General features: G+C 34.7%; 1 pseudogene; it reads left to right on the top strand.

Annotated features, from left to right (window-relative positions):
* The first annotated feature begins 16,585 nt into the window (after positions 1 to 16,585).
* LOC107874085 lies at positions 16,586 to 18,261 on the top strand (annotated as a pseudogene).
* The last annotated feature ends 2,759 nt before the right edge of the window (positions 18,262 to 21,020 follow it).

Raw genomic sequence — 21,020 nt, 5'->3', positions numbered from 1 at the left:
TAATAATTATTCTCTCTTCTCTCTCTACTCTTCTTCTTTATTAGTTTATAACACGTTATCAGCACGAGACTCTGCCATCTCAAATTTGAAGGCTAAGGTATTATTTTATTTCTTTTCATATGATTAATAATCATACAAAACTTGAGTTCGTTGCCTCGAGTAAGAACTACCTCTCATGGTTATTGGATGTTGAAATCCACTTAGATGCTATGGGTTTTGGAGACGCCATAAAGAAAGAAAATACAGCATCTAACCAAAATCGTGCTAAGGCTATGGTTTTCTTGCGTCATCATCTTGATGAAATTCTGAAAATTGAATACCTTACTACTAAGGATCCACTTGTTTTGTGGAATAGCCTAAAAGAAATATTTGATCACTTGAAGATGGTCATCCTTCCAAAAGCACGATATGAATGCATACACTATGAAAATAAGACGTTTGGTTCAAACCCCATCGATTTATAGCCTACGGTGTCTTTACATGGATAAGACATTGAGTTTGAATATCAATGCACCACATTGATGATATTATGATGGTTAAAGTAAAATAATGAGTTTGATGAAAAGTCATGAGACATGTCCCATTGATTATGCTTCATTCTCTAATGTGGATGTGGTAACAGTACATAATATGTCTGAAAGAAGACAAGTGATTGAATGTACGAATACAAGCGTGAAGGAACAATATGATGATAATCATCAAAAGTGATAATATTCTTACACACTTATTATGACTATAAGATATGTTAGAGAAAAAATCTCTACATTATGGACATCTCGATTTGCTCCTGAAGTAGCAATATCATAAAAGAAGTTATAAGCTATCAATTTGATAGGCTTAAGGCACGATTATATTTCATTTATGGGAATAACATTTTTAATTGTTATAAGCATAGATCCATTCCTTGGGGTGAATGTGATGATATTTAGTAAAGCTTATCAATCCAAATATGCACTTGATTGTGATGGTATCACAATTCGCCTCCAAAAAAGGTAGAATAATTGAGAGGAGTTATTCTGAAATCTACCTTCCAAGTAGTAAATTTGAAACCTATTCATATCAAAGTAAATCTGAAATTTACGAAAGAAAAAAGTACATGCCATGGTAAACTCGAAGTTTACTAGTATAAAAGTTCATAAGTTGGCATGAACGATTGTGACATCCCAAAGATATGCATATTAAGTAGTAAATACATATTGAAGAATTTGAAAATTCTTCATGAGCTTTTAATGTTACTTGTTCTCATGATAAGTTGGTTGGACCAACTAATGTTGGGGTTAGATTTCCTAAATTTTGAAAAGTATAAAAGGTGAATATGGTCTCGTTCACCCATCATGTGATTTGTTAAGATGCATCGATATAAGATGATCACTTGTACGTTTATTATCAACCTGCAGTTTGACATTCATAAAGTTGCTTTCTCAATGAAATTGAGTGAAGAGCATAACTTTTAGATTGTGTAATTAAGATAATTCATCTTGATAGTGATGGTTTAGCATCAAATGCCTTCAATAAATAGTTAAACCATTGCTAATGAGAACAAAAGCTTCATGTGTTGGTTTGAAATATTATATAAAAAGGTACTTGTATGCATCAAACTAATAAATTATGATTAATTTTCCCTCAAAGTTGGTTCTACGTCAGGAATCACACGTTGTCCATCTAATACTTTTGATGTGCGATATACGATTAATGAATATACCATGATGCACAAAGATGAATTCCTCAAAGAAGATGAAGGATATATGTTAGTTTTCCTAACATAAGGGGGAGATTATAAGCAACTATGAAATATGTTAGGAATTATCATCAGATCCTCATTCAAAAGATAACTCAAGTCAAATGCCGTACACATCTCATATTTAAGCTGCAAGTGCTGCTATTTTTTGTTCATAAATGACAAAGTCTATGCATGCATGAAGCATGGTAGATCAATCAGTTCCAAATAAAATAATCCTTGAAAATGATAAGGAGCAAATAATCATATTAAGAAGGCAATGTGCTCTTGAAGAGCCTATGACATAACACTTTATGAAACCTTATAAGAGGTTCAGGTACTTGAAAATAATAAAGTGATGAGATCTCAAAATGTTATGTCACACTGTGAACCGATATATCATCAATATCTTTGATACAATATTGGCTCAATATTATATTGTATAAGATTATGAGGATCTAAATTCTACGTTTATTTAAGCATGCTGACGTAGAAATATTTATCAAGTGACGTGAAATGATGAATCTTGGTAAGATAAAACTTATTTGATTTGCAGTCCAGATGCTTGAAGATGTCGCCCATGAAATGTTGAATTTCATCACTTGACAAAATTTATATGAAAACTTTTAAGGATTAAAAATGTTTGAAGCATATAAAAGTTTCTGGGAAACTTATTTATAATCCTTATATTGTATAGGCTTATAGCTTGAAAATTATTGAAACTCTTGGAGAGTTCTCAAAAGCAATAGATTATTTGTTGAAATAAGAAATATACCAAATTAGATTGGTTAAATATCTTAGTGCAATTGGTGTACTAATGTATCATGTAAAATACTACAAGACCGAATATAACCTTTCACTCAATTTGTTAGCAAGGTATAGTTCTACTCTTATGAGGAGACATTGAAATAAGATCAAACATATGAGCTTATTTATTTTAAAGATTGTAGTCCCAATCTTGTTGGTTATGCTGATGTTGGGTACTTATTTGACCCGTATAAAGCTCGATCTCAAATAATTTATATATTCACATATGGGAATGCTGTCATATCTTGGAGATATACAAAGCAGTCTATCTAGCCACTTTATCGAACCATAATGAGATAATAGCTATTTATGAAGCAAGCCGAGAATGAGTATAGTTGAGATCCATGATACATCTCATTCGAGAAAAATGTGGCATGAAATGTGACAATGTACCTATAATTTTATATGAAAATAATGCAACATGCATAACACATCTTAATGGAGAATTCATAAAAGGAGATAGAAAGAAGCACACTTCATCAAAGTTTTTCCACATACATGAGCTCCAAAAGAGTAGTGATATTAACGTGCAACGGATTCGTTCAAGTAACAATGTGGCTGATTTATTCACCAAGTCTCCTTCAATTGCAACTTTCAAGAAGATGGTGTACAAGATCAGGATGCAAAGGCTCAAGGATATTCTCATTAGAGGGAGTTAATACGCATTGTACTCTTTTTCCCTTACGAGGTTTTGTCCTACTGGATTTTCCTTGTAAGATTTTTAATGAGGCAGCCTATATGAGTATTATTACATATGTGTACTCTTTTTCCTTCACTAGATGTTTTTCAGTGGATTTTTTTTCTAGTAAGGTTTTAACGAGTAATATTATTTATCAATTAGACATTCAAGGAGTAGTTTTATAAATGTGCCATATATAGTGAATGTCTACTTTACCATATATAGTGAATACCTAATTTACCATATATTGTGTATGTCTATTTATGGAAAAGTTACAAACTCCAAGGTTAGTTTTCCCCTATTAATAAAGGGGTTTTCCTTCATTGTAATTCATCCCTCAATAATCCCTTAAGAGAAATAATAATTACTCTCTCTTCTCTCTCTTCTCTCTCTACGCTTCGTCTGTATTCTTTATTAGTTTATAACATGATTAAATTTCTTTGCATTTGTTGTCAAATGTCATTTCTATGTTTTAGGCGTTGGATCGGATTGGTTAATTTTTTACTTTCTCCTTTAAAGTTATTGTAATGCCCCGATTTGCTAAACCGGAAGGCTACACGGTACTTATGACCCTGGGGGACCACAACCTAACCCATGACTGATATTTGTACCTGTACACTGCATAATATACTTATAGAATGCGGAAAACATGAATAATAGGCCATAAGGTTCAACTGAATAGAATATCAGATAAATAATACCATCTATATAGGGTAACAAATACCCAAAACAACTGAAAGTTGAATCTAAAATTTGAAAGCCTTTAAATACTATCTGTTATAAGGAGTTGAAGGAACATGTCTCCAACTAAGTTTATCTAGTAAATCTGAACTGAAATAATAAATGAAATAAAATAATATCATTCTCGAATGGATGAGGACTCACTGCAACTCTGCGATTGAAATACTGCTGATCTGGAACTCGTGTCTCTGAACCTATGGTGTAATATGAAAGAAAGCACCATAGCACAAATGCGTTAGTACGACTGGGAGTACTGAGTATACGAGTGAGGTAGGCTAAATGCAAAAGGGTTTACATGCAAGAACAATGCTAGCTAACTGACTGACTGATATGAACATGAGAGTACAAACATGCATACATAATAACTAAAATCGTGAATACATGATATCTAGATCTGTATGCTAATACATGGTTTACTATTATCTAACATGACTAATACTGAAATTTTGATAACATAGATGACTATGTCTAACAGTCCTGAATCTGATGGAACTACCTGAGCTCCATATTGTAACTGAATTAACTGTAACTGAAAATCCTGGTACATTAAAATCTGAAGAACAATCTGAGTTCTTTTACTGAGACTGGGACTGAAACTATGGGAGGTAGTTGCTTAACCGACATACCCTAATAATGCATATAGCTAGGTTGGGATCCAATCTCTACCCTGACTAGAAGGGTGTCAATACCGCGCCACTGTAAGGACAGCTGTAAGTGACCCTTAGCTGGAAGGTACTCGAATGAGAATGGTGGGAACCTTAAAATAATAGGTTAAGCCACCTCATCAACCCTAATATGACAGGTTAAGATGTCTCAACTATGATGGCTACATAGTTTTTGAACACAAGGATGACTACTAAGAATCACACCCTAAACTGGCAGGTGAGTTCCCATCCTTGGGTTCACTCGGTGCTAACTTCTACTCCCATATGAAGAGACGGAATATGATTTAACTAGCTGTACATGGACTGAGTAACTGACTTCCATTGACTAACGAAATAGTACTACTATCTGAGAATTTATTGAGATCATGAGATTTTTGAGATTTCCTGAGTCACATGACTTACTGAGTTTTATAAATCATGGCTTGACTGAGATTATCGTGATAACGTGACATGGCTCTAGGCACACAGCTATATTTTTCAGGTACTAGTACCCCCAGGACTCGATGGAAGAAAACTGACACACATAACTGACTTGATCATAAAATGGAGTCCACAATTCACCATATCATAAGTAGGGGATTTCACACTAAGCATAGTTCTCAATATCTTACGTATGGAAGGGAAATTCACACAATATGTGTATACTTGCATAGTTTCAATATCATGCTCAATCCATATCACAACAACGATGCATATTAATCACGTGAAATTTATGTGAAATCATAAAGCATAGAGCATTGACTTGTCATTTAAGCACTATTAAATCATGGGACATGAATTCTATCATCCTAGGTCTTTTATCAAACACTTTGCATGCATTCTTTTATCTTAGGTGTGTTTTCATGAATTTCCTCAATTTAAACTACATAAAGTTCATGGATTTTAACTAACAAACACATAAACTTCATGAAAACACCTTTAGATATCATCTTGAAACTTAAACAACAATCATCAACATGTACATGGTCATATCAAAACAAGACAATCACAATATAATATTTAAAATATGGTTCTTGAGCTCTATGAATGAAATGGATCCATAGATAAACACTACGCATACCTTAGATGGAAGATTCTTAATGATTGATAAAGAAATTTGCTTGAACTTGAATCCTCAATTGAAAACCCTAATGTGTTCTTGAGAGGATTTTGAGATAAAGAGTATGTTTTGGTGAAATAAGGGCCTAATTCCATGTTTATGGAATATATATAGGGGTGGAAAGATGACCCAAATACCCCTCTAGATGCATCATTTAATTTCTATGAAAATTACCTGATTTGGGCCCCCGGTGCAACGCCGAGATATCGCGTTGCCCCCCGTTTATGACCTAAAAACTCACCGCGATGTGGTGGAATTGCGGAGAGACACTGGAAATTGATAAACGTCATTTTGTCTTACGGCGCGATGCGCAACTGACTGAAATGACGCTGCTGAAACTTTAAATCACCATAACTTCTTCACTGAGTGTCCGTTTTAGGTGAATTTGGTATCGAAGGAAATCTTATTCAATTATTTACAATTTGGATGGTATAAATCTTCCAAAATACTACTTATAAACCAAGTTATTCTCGTTCAAAGATGACCCATGTGAAATCACACACAAAAACTTGGTGGATTCAAAAGTTCTTAGCTTGGCTTACTCTAAGTGACTCTTATGAACATGCTTAACACATCATAAGCTCTTTTATCACTAGGATACTCATCCTAATTCATGTACTCCAATATAAATCACAGGATAAGAGGTTTCATATGTAGGAACAACGGTTTATTTTTTAGCTTAGAAATATATGGGGTATTACAATATCTCCCCCTTGGAAACATTCGTCCTCGAATGAGACTGACTGAAATGGGGATAGACGATAAATTGGAGTAAGTGCAAGACATACACTACTGGAACATGATCTCATGATTGATATGCTAAACATATCATGTTAGACATGCATATCTGATGTATGAGTAACTAATTCATGAATACATAAATGAAATTGAGTTCTCCCAATGAGAATGCATATTTGATGCATGATTATACACTAGACTGATACATAAATACAAGACTGAATATGTAATGGTACTTGATAGTAGATTTATGATGAAACGTGAGCATGAACTAAATACCAAGTTATATAGAATACTGAACAGGAAACTTAATAAGCTTAAGGAGAACTGTTACCTTGAGCTTGATCTGGATTGGCGGTGAAGAGGTGAGGATACTTGGTATGTATGTCTGTTTCTGCTTCCCAAGTAGCTCCCTCAACGAACTAATTTCGCCAAAGAACTTTGACTAGAGGGACTTCTTTGGTCCTCAGTCTATGAGTCTGATAGTCTGACTGTCAATGCTCTGAATAGGGACTACGACTGATGGATCACCTATACACTTCTTGAGCAAAGAGACATGAAAGACTGGATGAACTGAGGCTAGATCTGAAGGTAATTCAAGCTCATAAGCTACCTTATCTAAGCAACTGAGAATCTTGAAGGGATCAACATATTGAGGACTGAGCTTTCCCTTTTTACCGAACCACTTCACTTCCTTTATGGGAGAGATCTTTAGATAGACATAGTCATCGACCTCAAACTCGAGATCCTTTCTACGAATGTCAGCATACGACTTCTGTCGGCTCTAACCATCCCAGAGTCTTTCTCTAATTAACTGGACTTTCTCTAAGGCGTTGAATACTAAGTCAGGCCATATGACTGAGGCCTCACTAACTTCGAACCACCCAATTAGAGATTTGTACCTCCTATCATAGAGTGCTTCGAACGGAGCCATTTTAATACTGGAATGATATCTATTATTATATGCAAATGCAATCAAAGGCAAGTGATCATCCCAACTTCCCTTGAAATAAATTACACACGCCCTTAGTATATCTTAAAGAGTCTAAATGGTCCTTTCTGCTTGACCATCTGTCTGAGGATGAAAAGTTGTACTAAGATGAACTTGGGTACCAAGACCCTTTTGGAATACTTTCCAAAAGTGAGAGGTGAACTGGATACCTCTGTTTGAGATGATAGATAATGGAACACCGTGTAATCTAACCAACTCCCTGATATAGAGTTTTGTGTAATCCTCAATTGAATAAGAGGTATGGACTGGAAGGGAATGGGCTGACTTCGTCATTCTATCTACAATGACCCAAATTGAATCATGCTGATGACGAGTTCGAGGCAAACCCATCATAAAATCCATGTTCACTTATTCCCACTTCTAAGTAGGAATGGTGAACTCCTGTATGGAACCACTAAGTTTCTGATGCTCTATCTTAACCTACTGACATGTAGGGCACTTAGCCACAAATTCTGCAATATCTCTCTTCATCCCACTCCACCAATATATTTCCTATTGGTCGTGATACATCTTAGTGGCCCTTGGATAAATAGAGTATCGTGCACCATGCACTTCTACAAGAATTCTCTACTTTAAATCATCTACACCTGGAACACAGAGATGACCCTGACAACGAATGACCCTATCTCCCCCTTGGGAAAAAACCTCTACTTTCTGATTCTGAACTGACTCTTTTAGCTTGACAAGGTTGGATCCCTGTCTTGCTTTTATTTCACCTCAAAAACTAGAGATGACTCTAAACTATCCTGAATACATACACCATCCTCTGAAGAATCGACTAAGTAAACACCTAGTCTGGCAAGCTGATGGATTTCCTGAGCTATTTTCTTCTTGCTATCCTCAACGTGAGAAACACTACCCATGGAGAGTCTACTAAGAGCATCGGCCACAATGTTGGCCTTGCCCGGATAATAAAGGATACTCATGTCATAATCTTTCAAGACCTCTAACCACCTTCTCTGACAAAGATTGAGATCTTTTTGAGAAAAGACATATTGGAGACTCTTATGATCTGTGAAAATATCTCTATGAACTCCGTATAGATAATTCCTCCAAATCTTCAAGTTAAATACTTCGGCTGCTAACTGAAGATCATGAGTAGGATAATTCTTCTTATGGGGATTTAACTGCCTGGAGGCGTAGGCTATGACCTTACCATGCTGCATGAGGATACAACCCAAACCTACTCTGGATGTATCACAGTAAACTACAAACCCATCTGAACCATCTGGAAGAGCTAATACTGGAGTTGAGGTGAGTCGAGTCTTTAATTTCTAAAAACTCTTCTCGCAAGGATCTGACTACTGAAACGTGACCTTCCTCTAAGTCAATCTGGATATGGGAAATGCAATAGAAAAAATCCCTCAACAAACCACCTGTAATAGCTAGCCAAACCCAAAAAACTCCTGATACCTGATGGAGAGACAAGGCGAGGCCAGTTTCTTACCACTTTGGTTTTCTGAGAATATACTCTAATGCCATCACTGAAAACAATATGGACAAGTAATACTACTGTCCTTAGCCAAAATTCGCACTTACTGAATTTGGCGAATAACTGGTGATCTCTAAGAGTCTGAAGAATAATTCTGAGATGGTTTGAATGATCATGCTCTTGCGGGAATAGACCAGGATTTCATCTATGAAGACTATGACGAACATGTCCAAGTACTGCTTGAACACACGGTTCATCAAGTCCATGAAAGTGGCTGGGGCATTGGTAAGACCAAAGGACATAACTAGAAATTCGAAGTGACTATACCAAGTATGGAAAGTTGTCTTCGGGATGTCACATTCTCTAAATCTGAGCTGATGATAGCCTGATCTGAGGTCTATCTTGGAGAACTGGCACCCTGAAATTGGTCAAACAAGTCATCTATTCTAGGAAGAGGCTACTTGTTCTTGACCGTAACTTTGTTGAGTTGACGGTAATCAATACACATCCTGAGAGAACCATCTTTATTTCGCACGAATAGGACTAGTGCGCCCCACGGGGAAATACTGGATCTAATAAATCCCTTATCTAAGAGATCCTTCAACTGATCCTTCAGTTCTTTGAGTTTTGATGGTGCCATTCTATATGGCAAAATAAAAATAGGCTGAGTATTTGGAATAAGGTCAATGCCGAAGTCTATTTTCTTTTGGGGAAGAATGCCTGGAAGATCTTTAGGAAATACATCTAAATATTCGTTAACCACTGGGATTGATTCAAAGCTAGGAGATTCGAAACTAGAGTCTTTAACACGAACAAGATAATAAACACATCCCTTAGAAATCATTTTCTCTGCCCGAAGGTAGGAAATAAGTTGACTCCTGAAAGATGAAGTACTACCCTACCACTCTAGGATGGGCTCATTCGGAAACTAAAATTGATCTATCCTATTTCTACAGTCGACTGTGGCATAGCAGGAATAAAGCCGATCCATGCCGAGAATGACATCAAAATCAGCCATCTCTAACTTAACTAAATTTGTTAACGTGGATCTCTGAAATATCATAATCGGCAGTTCCTGTATACCCGCCGATCTATGATAGTTTTACCCACTGGGGTAGAGACTGAAAACGGGTCTACTAAAATTTTGGGACTGATTCCAAAATCACCTGCTATATAAGGAGTAACAAAAGACAAGGATGCACCTGGATCTAGCAAAGTGTAAACATGAACATGGAAAATCTGTAATGTACCAGTACGACATCAGGAGAATTTTCCTGATCCTGTCGGGTCTGAAGAGCATAGAGTTTGTTTGGGCGTTGCCCACTAGCAGCACTGGAAGTGGTACCCTACTTATTTGGGAGATCGGACTGTGCTGTGGAACGATTCTACTAACCCAATAGACCTGACTACGAACACACTCTAATCTTGCGTCCTGGCTTGCCACCACCAAAACAAATAACGCTACCAGCTCTATAGGTACCCTTGTAGTTCTTACCACAAGTCTGACACAAGGGATTAGTTCGGGCACTGCTGACACTGCCCTGAGACTTAGAGCCTGGTGCTCGATCTCTGTTGCCAGCTCTGAATTTTGGCACTGGGGCATTGGCAGAGAAAGGAGCTGGAACTGCTAGCTTAGGATGAAACTGCAAACGGTTTCCTCCTTCTGATTTGGGTTGAGCAAAACTGAAACTGCCTGATCTTGCTCTCTTGTTCTGCCTCTACCTAGTCCTAATCTTCTGCTCCTATATTTGTTGATCATGGTTCATGAGCCTGGCTAAAGTCATATCGTTGTTCAGTATCGCAGACTTACACTTATTTACCACACTATCATTCACTTCTGACACGAACTTGCTCATTTAGGCCTGTTGTCTGCAACCACATGAGGGGCATATCTGGATAGCTGAGTAAATCTGAGAGAATACTCTTTAACTGTCATATTTCCCTGCCTGAGGTTGATGAACTCAAGAACTTTTTCCTTCCTCAGCTCTTGGGGAAAGAATCTGTCTAAGAAAGCCATGATAAATTCCTTCCACTCTATAGGACCTGTACTATTTACCCTCTCAAACTTCCACTATTTGTACCAAGTGTGACCAATATCCTGTAACTGGTATGTGACGACTAACTCGGCACTCTAACCCGAAGAAAGATGGAGGGTTTATTTGGGTGAAGTCCCGAATCCTAGATACGGCTGAGTTGGACACTAGATTGGCTGAAATAAATGGTGGCCATTCATTTTGGGTAGCCACAGACTGAGCAAATGTGGTGAATGTGACCCTAAACTCCGCATGAGAAACATGTTCGCCTAAAGGATCTTCGGGCTAAGGAGCGGGCTGGTTTCTTTTTTTTGGAGGCATATTCTGAAATAAGAGAAGAACGAATTAGACAGAGAGTTTAACTTGAGATTTTAGTCACTAGCACGACAAGATTACTGAAAGAGAGGAAACTGTTCCTGAAACATCTCATAGCCTCTTGCACATAAATGTGACGCGCAACACACCCATGCACAAGACTCTACTAGATGCAGCTTTCAGACTTCCTAGGACTCTATTGAACCTTAGGCTCTGATACCAAGTTTGTAATGCTCCAATTTGCTGAATCGGAATGCTACATGGTTCTTATGACCCCAGGGGACCACAACTAACTTATGACTGATATCTGTACCTGTACACTGCATAATATACTTGTAGAATGCAGAAATCATGAATAATAGGCCAAAAGGTTCAACTGAATAGAATATCCGATAAATAATAACACCCATATCGGGTAACAAATACCCAAAACAACTGAAAGCTAAATCTAAAATCTGAACTAAATCTGAAAGCCTCAAAATACTGTCTGAAATAAGGAGTTGAAGAAACATGTCTCCAACTAACTCCGTCTACCAAAACTGAACTAAAATAATGAATGAAATAAAATAATATCGTCCTTGAATGGATGAAGAATCACTACAACTCTGCGACTGGAATGCTACTATTGATCTGAAACTCGTGTCTCTAAACCTATGGTGTAACATGAAAGAAAGCACCATAGCGCAAATACATCAGTACGACTGGAAGTATTGAGTATACGAGTGAGGTAGGCTAAATGCAAAAGGGTTTACATGCATGAACAATGCTAACTGACTGACTGATATGAACGTAAGAGTACAAACATGTATACATAGTAACTAAAATTGTGAATACATGACATCTAGATCTGTACGCTAATACATGGTTTACTGTTATCTAACATGACTGATACTGAAATTTTGATAACATGGATAACTATGTCTAACAGTCCTGAATCTGATGGAACTACCTGAGTTCCGTACTGTAACTGAATTGACTATGATTAATAGTCCTGGTATACTGAAATATAGAGAACTATCTGAGTTCTTTTACTGAGACTGGGAATGAAACTGTGGGAGGTAGTTGCTTAACCGACATGCCCTAATAACACATATAGCTAGGTTGGGGTCCAATCTCTGCCCCGACTGGAAGGGTGTCAATACCGCGCTACTGTAAGGACAACTGTAAGTGACCCTTAGTTAGCAGGTACTCGAATGAGAACGGTAAGAACCCCAAACTGATAGGTTAATCCACCTCATCAACCCTAATCTAACAGGTTAATATGTCTAAACCTACGCTGGCTACGTAGTTCTGGAGCACAAGAATGACTACTAAGAATTACACCCTAAACTGGCAGGTGAGTTCCCATCCTTGGGTTCACTCGGTGCTAACTTCTACTCCCATATAAAGAAACGGAATATGATTTAACTAGCTGTACATGGACTGAGTAACTGACTTTCATTGACTAACGAAATAGTACTACTATCTGAGAATTTATTGAGATCATGAGATTTTTGAGATTTCCTGAGTCACATGACTTACTGAGTTTTATAAATCATGGCTTGACTGAGATTATCGTGATAACGTGACATGGCTCTAGGCACACAGCTATATTTTTCAGGTACTAGTACCCCCAGGACTTGATGGAAGGAAACTGACACACATAACTGACTTGATCATAAAATGGAGTCCACAATTCACCATATCATAAGTAGGGGATTTCACACTAAGCATAGTTCTCAACATCTTACGTATGAAAGGTAAATTCACACAACATGTGTATACTTGTATATCTTCAATATCATGCTCAATCCATATCACAACAACGATGCATATCAATCACGTGGAATTTATGTAAAATCATAAAGCATAGAGCATGGACTTGTCATTTCAGCACTATTAAATCATGGGGCATGAATTCTATCATCCTAGGCCTTTTATCAAACACTTTGCATGCATTCTTTTAGCTTAGGTGAGTTTTCATGAATTTTCCCATTTTAAACCACATAAAGTTCATGGATTTCAACTAAGGAACACATATACTTCATAAAAACACCTTTAGATATCATCTTGAAACTTAAACAATAATCATCAACATGTACATGGTCATATCACAACAAGACAATCACAATATAATATTTAAAACATGGTTCTTGAGCTCTATGAACGAAATAGATCTATAGATGAACACTACTCATACCTTAGATGGAAGATTCTTGATGATTGATGGAGAAATTCGCTTGAACTTGAAAATCCTAATGTGTTCTTGAGAGGATTTTGAGAGAAAGAGTATGTTTTGGTGAAATAAGGTCTTAATTTTGTGTTTAAGGATTATATATAGGGGTGGAAATATGACCCAAATACCCTTCTAGATGTGTCATTTAATTTCTGTGAAAATTACCTGATTTGGGCCCCCAGCACGACGCAGAGATATCGCGTTGCCCCCCGTTTATAACCTGGAAACTCACCGCGATGTGGTGGAATCATGGAGAGACACTGGAAATTGACAAACTTCATTTTGGCTTACGGCGCGATGCGCCACTGACTGAAATAACGCTGCTGAAACTTTAAATCGTCATAACTTCTTCATCGGGTGTCCGTTTTAGGAGAATTTGGCATCGAAGGAAAGATTATTCAATTCTTTACAATTTGGATGGTATAAATCTGCCAAAATACCACCTATAAAACTAGTTATTATCATTTAATGATGAATGATGTGAAATCACACACGAAAACTTGGTGGATTCAAAAGTTCTTAGCTTGGCTTACTCTAAGTGACTCTTATAAACATGCTTAACACATTATAAGCTCTTTTATCACTAGGATACTCATCCTAATTCATGTACTCTAATATGAATCACAGGATAGGAGGTTTCATGTGTAAGAACAACGGTTCATTTTCTAGCTTAGAAATATACGGGGTATTACAGTTATTTGTAAGAACATATATGCATTTCGCTTTAAAAAAATAAATATTATTTTATTTATTTTGTTTCTTAATAAATAATATTCCTTCCATTCCATTTTGAGTTTAAGTTCTATGCACCATCAGTGCACAAAATATTCTACACTATCAGTTAACTTGACCTGCTATTGCAGGTTGTCCAATTCTTTATATAAAAATTAAAAAAGAAAAAGTTAGGTAACCTCCAATAGCAAGTCAAGTTTACCTGATAGTGTAGAATATTTTGTACACTGACGGTGCACAAAACTTAAATTCTTCCATTTTATGTATGGTCATTTTCTTTTATTCATCCCAAAAAAGAAAGTCATCTTTCTTTATTTGGTAAATATTTAAAGACACAATTTTACTTTTATCCTTATTGGCCTCACTTAATAAAAGATAGTAGTAATACATTTTTAATAAAGAACAATTTGGCGAAACTCACCAACTCTTTTCTTATTTCTTAAACTCCATGATCGGTCAAACTATGACACATAAAATGAAATGGAGCGAGTAGTATTTTAGAGATTTAGATTTCAATTTATTCAATAATAACATAATTTTTTCTTATTTTGGTCTTTTCTATTTTCTAACTAATAATAAGAGGATATAAGCAGGCACGTTTTGCCTGCTTGTGTTGTCTGCTTCAGCTACTTCAATCATAATTTTACTATATTATTCCTAATTAATTAGTATAAGTTATTTAAGTATTAAAAAATTAATAATATTTAATTAAAAATATAAAGTAAAAATAAAATAATAAATTAACTCTTGATGTTTTGTGTTACCTCTTTCAGCTGTTTCAATCGTAATTTTACTATATCACGCCTAATTAATTATTATAAATTATTTAAGTATTAGAAATAAATAATATTTAAATAAAAAAGATTGGACATAAAACGATAAATTAACTCTTGATGTTTTAAATTAATTTGATGTCTTATATGAAATCCATTTAAAAAAATTTCACAACTATTTTTTAAAATAATTTTGTTTTATCACTTCTAATTAGTTGTCATAAGTTATTTAAGACATGCCTTCTTCGTTGTTTCAATTGTGATTTTATTATATCACCCTAATTAACTTTTATGGTCATCTAAGCATTAAAAAATTAATAACATTTCATAAAAAAGATAAAATACACACAAAATGATATGTCTAACTTAAAATATTTATTTAACTATCAAAATTTATATTAGTGCCACAAAAATTACGATGCGACAGAGAAAGACATAAAGTCACATATATTATTTAAAAATAAAAAAAACACGTAAACTAGCACTGAGAGAGTATTAATATCTTATTGGAAAATTCTGCTAAAAGTATAATAAATCACAATAATTAAAAAATTAAATTATTTTAATGATTGATTATCTAAAATTATATTTGTGTCACATAAATTAAGATAAAAAAATAAGGGGAAAGGACAGAAACGACACTTCAAATTAAACTATTTCTACGAAAATAACCATGAAATTTAAATTCCACTTTTTAGCCATTTTAATTCGTTGACTTGTTTTATACCATTTCTAAACACCTTCTAAACAGTTTCTATACATATCTTATACAAGTCCGTTGCATTTTGCACCCTAATATGTGTTCAGTTTTTGTAAATTGCACCATATTCTATTTTTTTAATGATTTGCACCTAATCTCTTTATTTCTTTACAAAATAATAAAATCACCATTTTCATAAGTTTTTCATGAGGATAAAATAGGAATAACAATAATAATGATTTTATATTTAAAGAGAGTTGAAACATATCTCTCGTTAATTTAATATTAATAAACAAAATAATGAATTAAGTGCATATTAAAGAAGGGCAATTGAAGTCTAGCACAAGTTCAAAACACAAAAATATAGGTTGTTGCATTTTTATTATAATTTCTACTATATAGAAGAGGCAGTGGAGGAACGACCAAGGGTATATCCGTCAATTCACGCCAATAATATCATTCTAGAAGGCAGAAGCACTTTACTATACTTTTGTTCAAACGACAGACGCCATTTGCTTTTCCTTACAATCCTTTAGTTCTCTTCATCTTCTCTTGCAATTGTAGGTAAGTTTGCTCTAATTTTGCTTTAATTTTCTCTCAGTTCTTTTTAAATTGCTCAACATATATATAAAAGGGTAGAGTTTCAAAAAGTGTGATAAGAATGAACAAAGAGATTATTGATGTACCTCTGTTCTCTGGTGGATTTTCTTCTTCTTTTATTATATTTCTATGTTTCTCATTTGATTTCATTATAGAATTTTATTTGTTGCTTAAGACTCCGAACGTTTAATTTATGGCATGCATCCAATGTATTTGATGAGATGCCCACTTTCGATTTTCTCTTGATGAAATTAAAAATTCAGTTTCGTGGTTTATGTGTAATTACCATAAGATGTCATCGCTCCTGATTTCGGAGTTCTCAATACAATGGTATCACATTCTATGGTGACACTAGAAGATGGAAATATTACATCTGGTTAATGATTCTTTCAATCTTTTAGGGAACTTTTGTGTTTATGCGAAGAGGGTTAATACTTTATTTTCGCAAACAAAGGTTACTGAACTGCCTATGATTTTTTCTTTCACAGAGAAACTCATGATTGTTCTATTGAAAATACAGATAAATCTATGAAGTTATAGCTAGAAACTAACTGTAGTTTCTATTATAGATACTACACAGAGATTGTTGAAAATGAATTTTACTTGGGTAAGCAACTGTGTGTGTTCAATAAAACTACTCTATTGATTGAATAGTCTCATATTTTGTTTATGAATTATTTCTAAGTAATTGCAAGCTTTAATATTTTATACATACATTTTTCTACTATATAAGAAGTGTGAGTAAGAATTGGAGGATCGACATGGTTACTATTTGTCATTTAAATTCTTTTCAAGGGTATATTTGTCATTTTGATTCATTTGGTCTTCCACTTGGTGTACATGTACACCAGCTAAAAAGAGGTGCTTTTTTCATCTAAAATGTGCATATATGTGCTTAACTTTCAAATAAATGGCCCCTATGAGGAGAATTTAATGGTCATATCAGGAATATTGATTTAGATAAAGAGCAAAGGAAAGTAGAAAATATTTGATTTGTTAGTGTTGATCCTTTTCTACAAGTGAGTTATGACTAAAATTTAGAAAACTGCGAGGTGGTTCCCTGGAGGAGGAAAAAAGAGTGTATTTTTCCATGATATACACGTGGGCATTTGCAAAACATCTATACCTCAAGTGTTTAGTTGTAGTTTGATACGACTATGGCTAAATCTTGTGATTTAGACAAGAATTTATCAAAGTTACAAAGGCTTATTTAGTTGGTACACATATTAATAATTTAATAGTAAATATCTTCTGATAGATGATATGCTTAGCATGAATCCTTACTTGATTTTTATCATGAGAACGGTGTCGTAGTCTGATACACTAATCACACCTTATCTTAGTTTCTTAGTGTTGAATCCTTTACAATGCTCTATACAAAGAAATTTCTCCTGAACTGAAGTCTTTTTGTCCATCCATCTATAATTGCTTTTCTGTTTTATTTTCCATGACTTTCTATCTGCAGAGCTTGAGAAACGCATTCCTGATATCCACGTGTTGATTTTGACCCTTTCTCATTCTACCTATGTCATGGCTGAAAGAATCAAGAAGGCAAAAAATTTACGACTTTTGCTGACCGCTGGAATTGGATAGATCATGTTGATCTGAAAGTTGTTGTTGTTGCTGGATTGACAGTAGCAGAGGTCACTGGAAGCAATACTGTCTCAATTACGAAAGATGAACTGATGCAAATCTTAATTCTTGTTCTAAATTTTCTTCCTGGACAGCATCAGGTTATCAATGGGGGCTGGAATGTTGCTGGCATTACTCACAGAGCTTATGATTTGGAAGGAAAAATTGTTGGAACTGTTGGTGCAGGACGTATTGGCAGACTTTTACTCCAACGATTGAAGCTATTTAACTGTAACTTTTATCTACTTTGCCATGATCGTCTTAAGATGGATCCAGAGCTGGAAAGTCAAATCGGAGCAAAGTTTGAGGAAGAACTTGATAATATGCTCTCAAAATATGACATAGTGTTCATCAATATACCTCTTACATAGAAAACAAAGTAAGGTTTTTGTTTCTCTAATTCCATGTCGTAAACCTATACAACAAGAATTATTGTCAAAACTTCTTATATTCAAATTATTTTAGGAATGAATTAATGAGGAGATGGAATAAGCAAGATAAGGTGAATATTCATTGAGAATGAATTAAATATTAAGTGAAGGAGAATTTTAGGACACTCTTTAGTGTCATCGTAAATTTTTTTTATACCACTCTTGATCATATACACCGTAGTTGTATATATAGATTCCCTTATTCTATTCCCTAAGTTAAGTAATTCTCTTGAGCCACCCACCATTTACATTTGTATATTACTTTGGACTAATCTTAAAAGTAGTATTTCAAGGATGGCCCTCAATGGCTTCACCTGTATAAGCTGCAGCTAAAGTTGCAAAAATTGCTTGGCCAAAGTTATCTTTCACCTTTTGGCTTGATGTACAAACATTTGATATTTCATCTATATGAATCATTGCCACGAGTGATATATTATTAGAGATCACATTTTTTTCCTTCTTCCTTTAATTTTCTCTTTGAAGCTTTGTCATTAGTTAGAAGTTAGTTGGATGCTAAATGTTCTCACCCTTTAAGGACATTATTTATTGAAAAATTACAGAAACTAGCATCCTTAAGACTATAATTACAATAAATAGCAACACTTTTTTAAAATTACAACTTATAGCAAAACTAGCAATATTTTACCCACTTCATAGTAATAGAAGAATATGTATTTTTCAGTTGTGCATATGTATTTATGAGTAATACATATATATATTTGTATATGTATTTATATAGCAACATTTTACTTAAATACAAATACAATTTGCTATTTTTCGTAATTATGAAATTGTTGCTATAAAAGTTATAATTAAGACTACAGAGTTGCTATTTCTGAAATTTTTCCTTATTTATTTCTCTGTGCTATAAGTTGAATCCCTTACAATTTTTATTATGTGATCCAGAGGGATTTTTGACAAGGAAAAGATTTCAAAGTTGAAGAAGGGAGTTCTAATTGTAAATAATGCTCGGGGAGCAATCATGGACACTCAAGCAGTTGTCGATGCTTGTAACAGTGGCCATATTGTAGGTATCTTAATATCACCTAAACATCTCATCCAGAGATGAGCCCTCGACTTTAATATCGATTGAACACATCATTCACACATGACACGATTATGTTTTTTCTTCAATTTTAATAATTTCTTGCTTATTTCTCTTCGGTCCACTCAACTCTACTTTTTCCTGTTGCTCAATGGAATCATTTGAACTTAGAAGTAATCTAATATGAATTGAAACTTGAAGTACATAGTTATCTTGTTGAATCCTTGGAAGAAAGAAGTAATTCTAATTGGTACCTTGGATATCTTGCTGAACTTCTATCTATTGTTATCAAGGAAGATAATGTTTTTCTTTCCGGAGGTAAATATAACTAAAGGTTGATGGTGCTTCATGTTACAGTGATGAAGGCAAAAAAGATAGTTTGATCTATGGAATTGAACAACAACTACAATACAGAATCAAACATAGACCCTTGAGTAATTGGCCTTCCTTTTTTGTCTATCTTTGACTATATCGACAGAAGCAACCCAAGGTGTCTACTGCTGGAAGAATGAAGGAAAACACTTAGGGTTGTGTCAAGTTTGACACTGGATCAAATAAAATGAAACAAGGGGAGTACCAATTGAACATTCAATTTTAATTTGGTGGGTGCTAAATGCAGTGCGTAAAATGACACTTCTCTTTTAGATCTTTATAGAAGTTTGAAATTACTTTTTGGATTTGTAATGTAGCTTTTTGTGTTATTTATCAAGCTTGAGCTATACATCATTTATGTAGTAATGAGATCGCAATAGAAAATTATAGAAACTGACGTAGTACTTACGAATGTTGGTCCCGTGCGCAGCACGGGCATTGCCCATGTAGTAGATACTATACAAGACCTCATTTTCTCCCAATTCATTGGGTTCTCCTCTGTTTTGGGATAAAATAATAGATTGGTGGGTGGCAGTGTCATCTAACTACAGTTTTCTCTATAATTTTAATTGAATAAGCACGGTAAGGAGTTGCGATTCGATCATCAACAACTCAACTATAACTGATTATAATAATAAAATTACAAGCCCTCTTAAAAAATTAATGCAACTCTGTGCTTCTTTCTTATTTTTGGAGTGATTTTGATGTGCAACATTTCAATGGTAGTACTGGTTGGTATACAAAGAGAAAAATATGCTCAAGGCCAACTGAAAATAATAAACCAAATCTCAAATTTTAACCGACAAATATTAGAGAAGGATCTCCAAACAAAAACAAGTAGCTACCAAAATTAAACAAATCTTCTTGTAACCCTTCACTTGCTATTTGCTTTTATTTTACTTCACGCCAAGTCTCTTTTCCTTGGACTTCATTATAGCACTCATATTTTGGAGGCTTTGTAAGGTGATACAATTTTTTTATTCCATTTATATTTCTCAGCATTTATCATGGTGTTGCCACATGAGCTTGTGCAGGCCTGTGAGACGAATTATCCTCCATTACCTTTCTTGGCTGCAAATAAAAACAACCTAAATAATTGTAGTTGCCTCTCACATATGTTGCTCAGACTCTTTAAAAATATCAATGGCTGCATGTTGGACTCACCAAAGCTAGTGTATTTTTAGAGAAATCGATGTGAGTGCAGCATTGAAAGTGAAAAGTCCGTGCAACTTAGCCTCTCACTACATTAAATCACAAGTATTTAAGATTCTACACTTACATT

Source organism: Capsicum annuum, unplaced genomic scaffold (genome assembly GCF_002878395.1).
Source record: "Capsicum annuum cultivar UCD-10X-F1 unplaced genomic scaffold, UCD10Xv1.1 ctg4331, whole genome shotgun sequence".
Taxonomy (NCBI): domain Eukaryota; kingdom Viridiplantae; phylum Streptophyta; class Magnoliopsida; order Solanales; family Solanaceae; genus Capsicum; species Capsicum annuum.
This window is presented reverse-complemented; position numbering and strand designations above follow the sequence as displayed.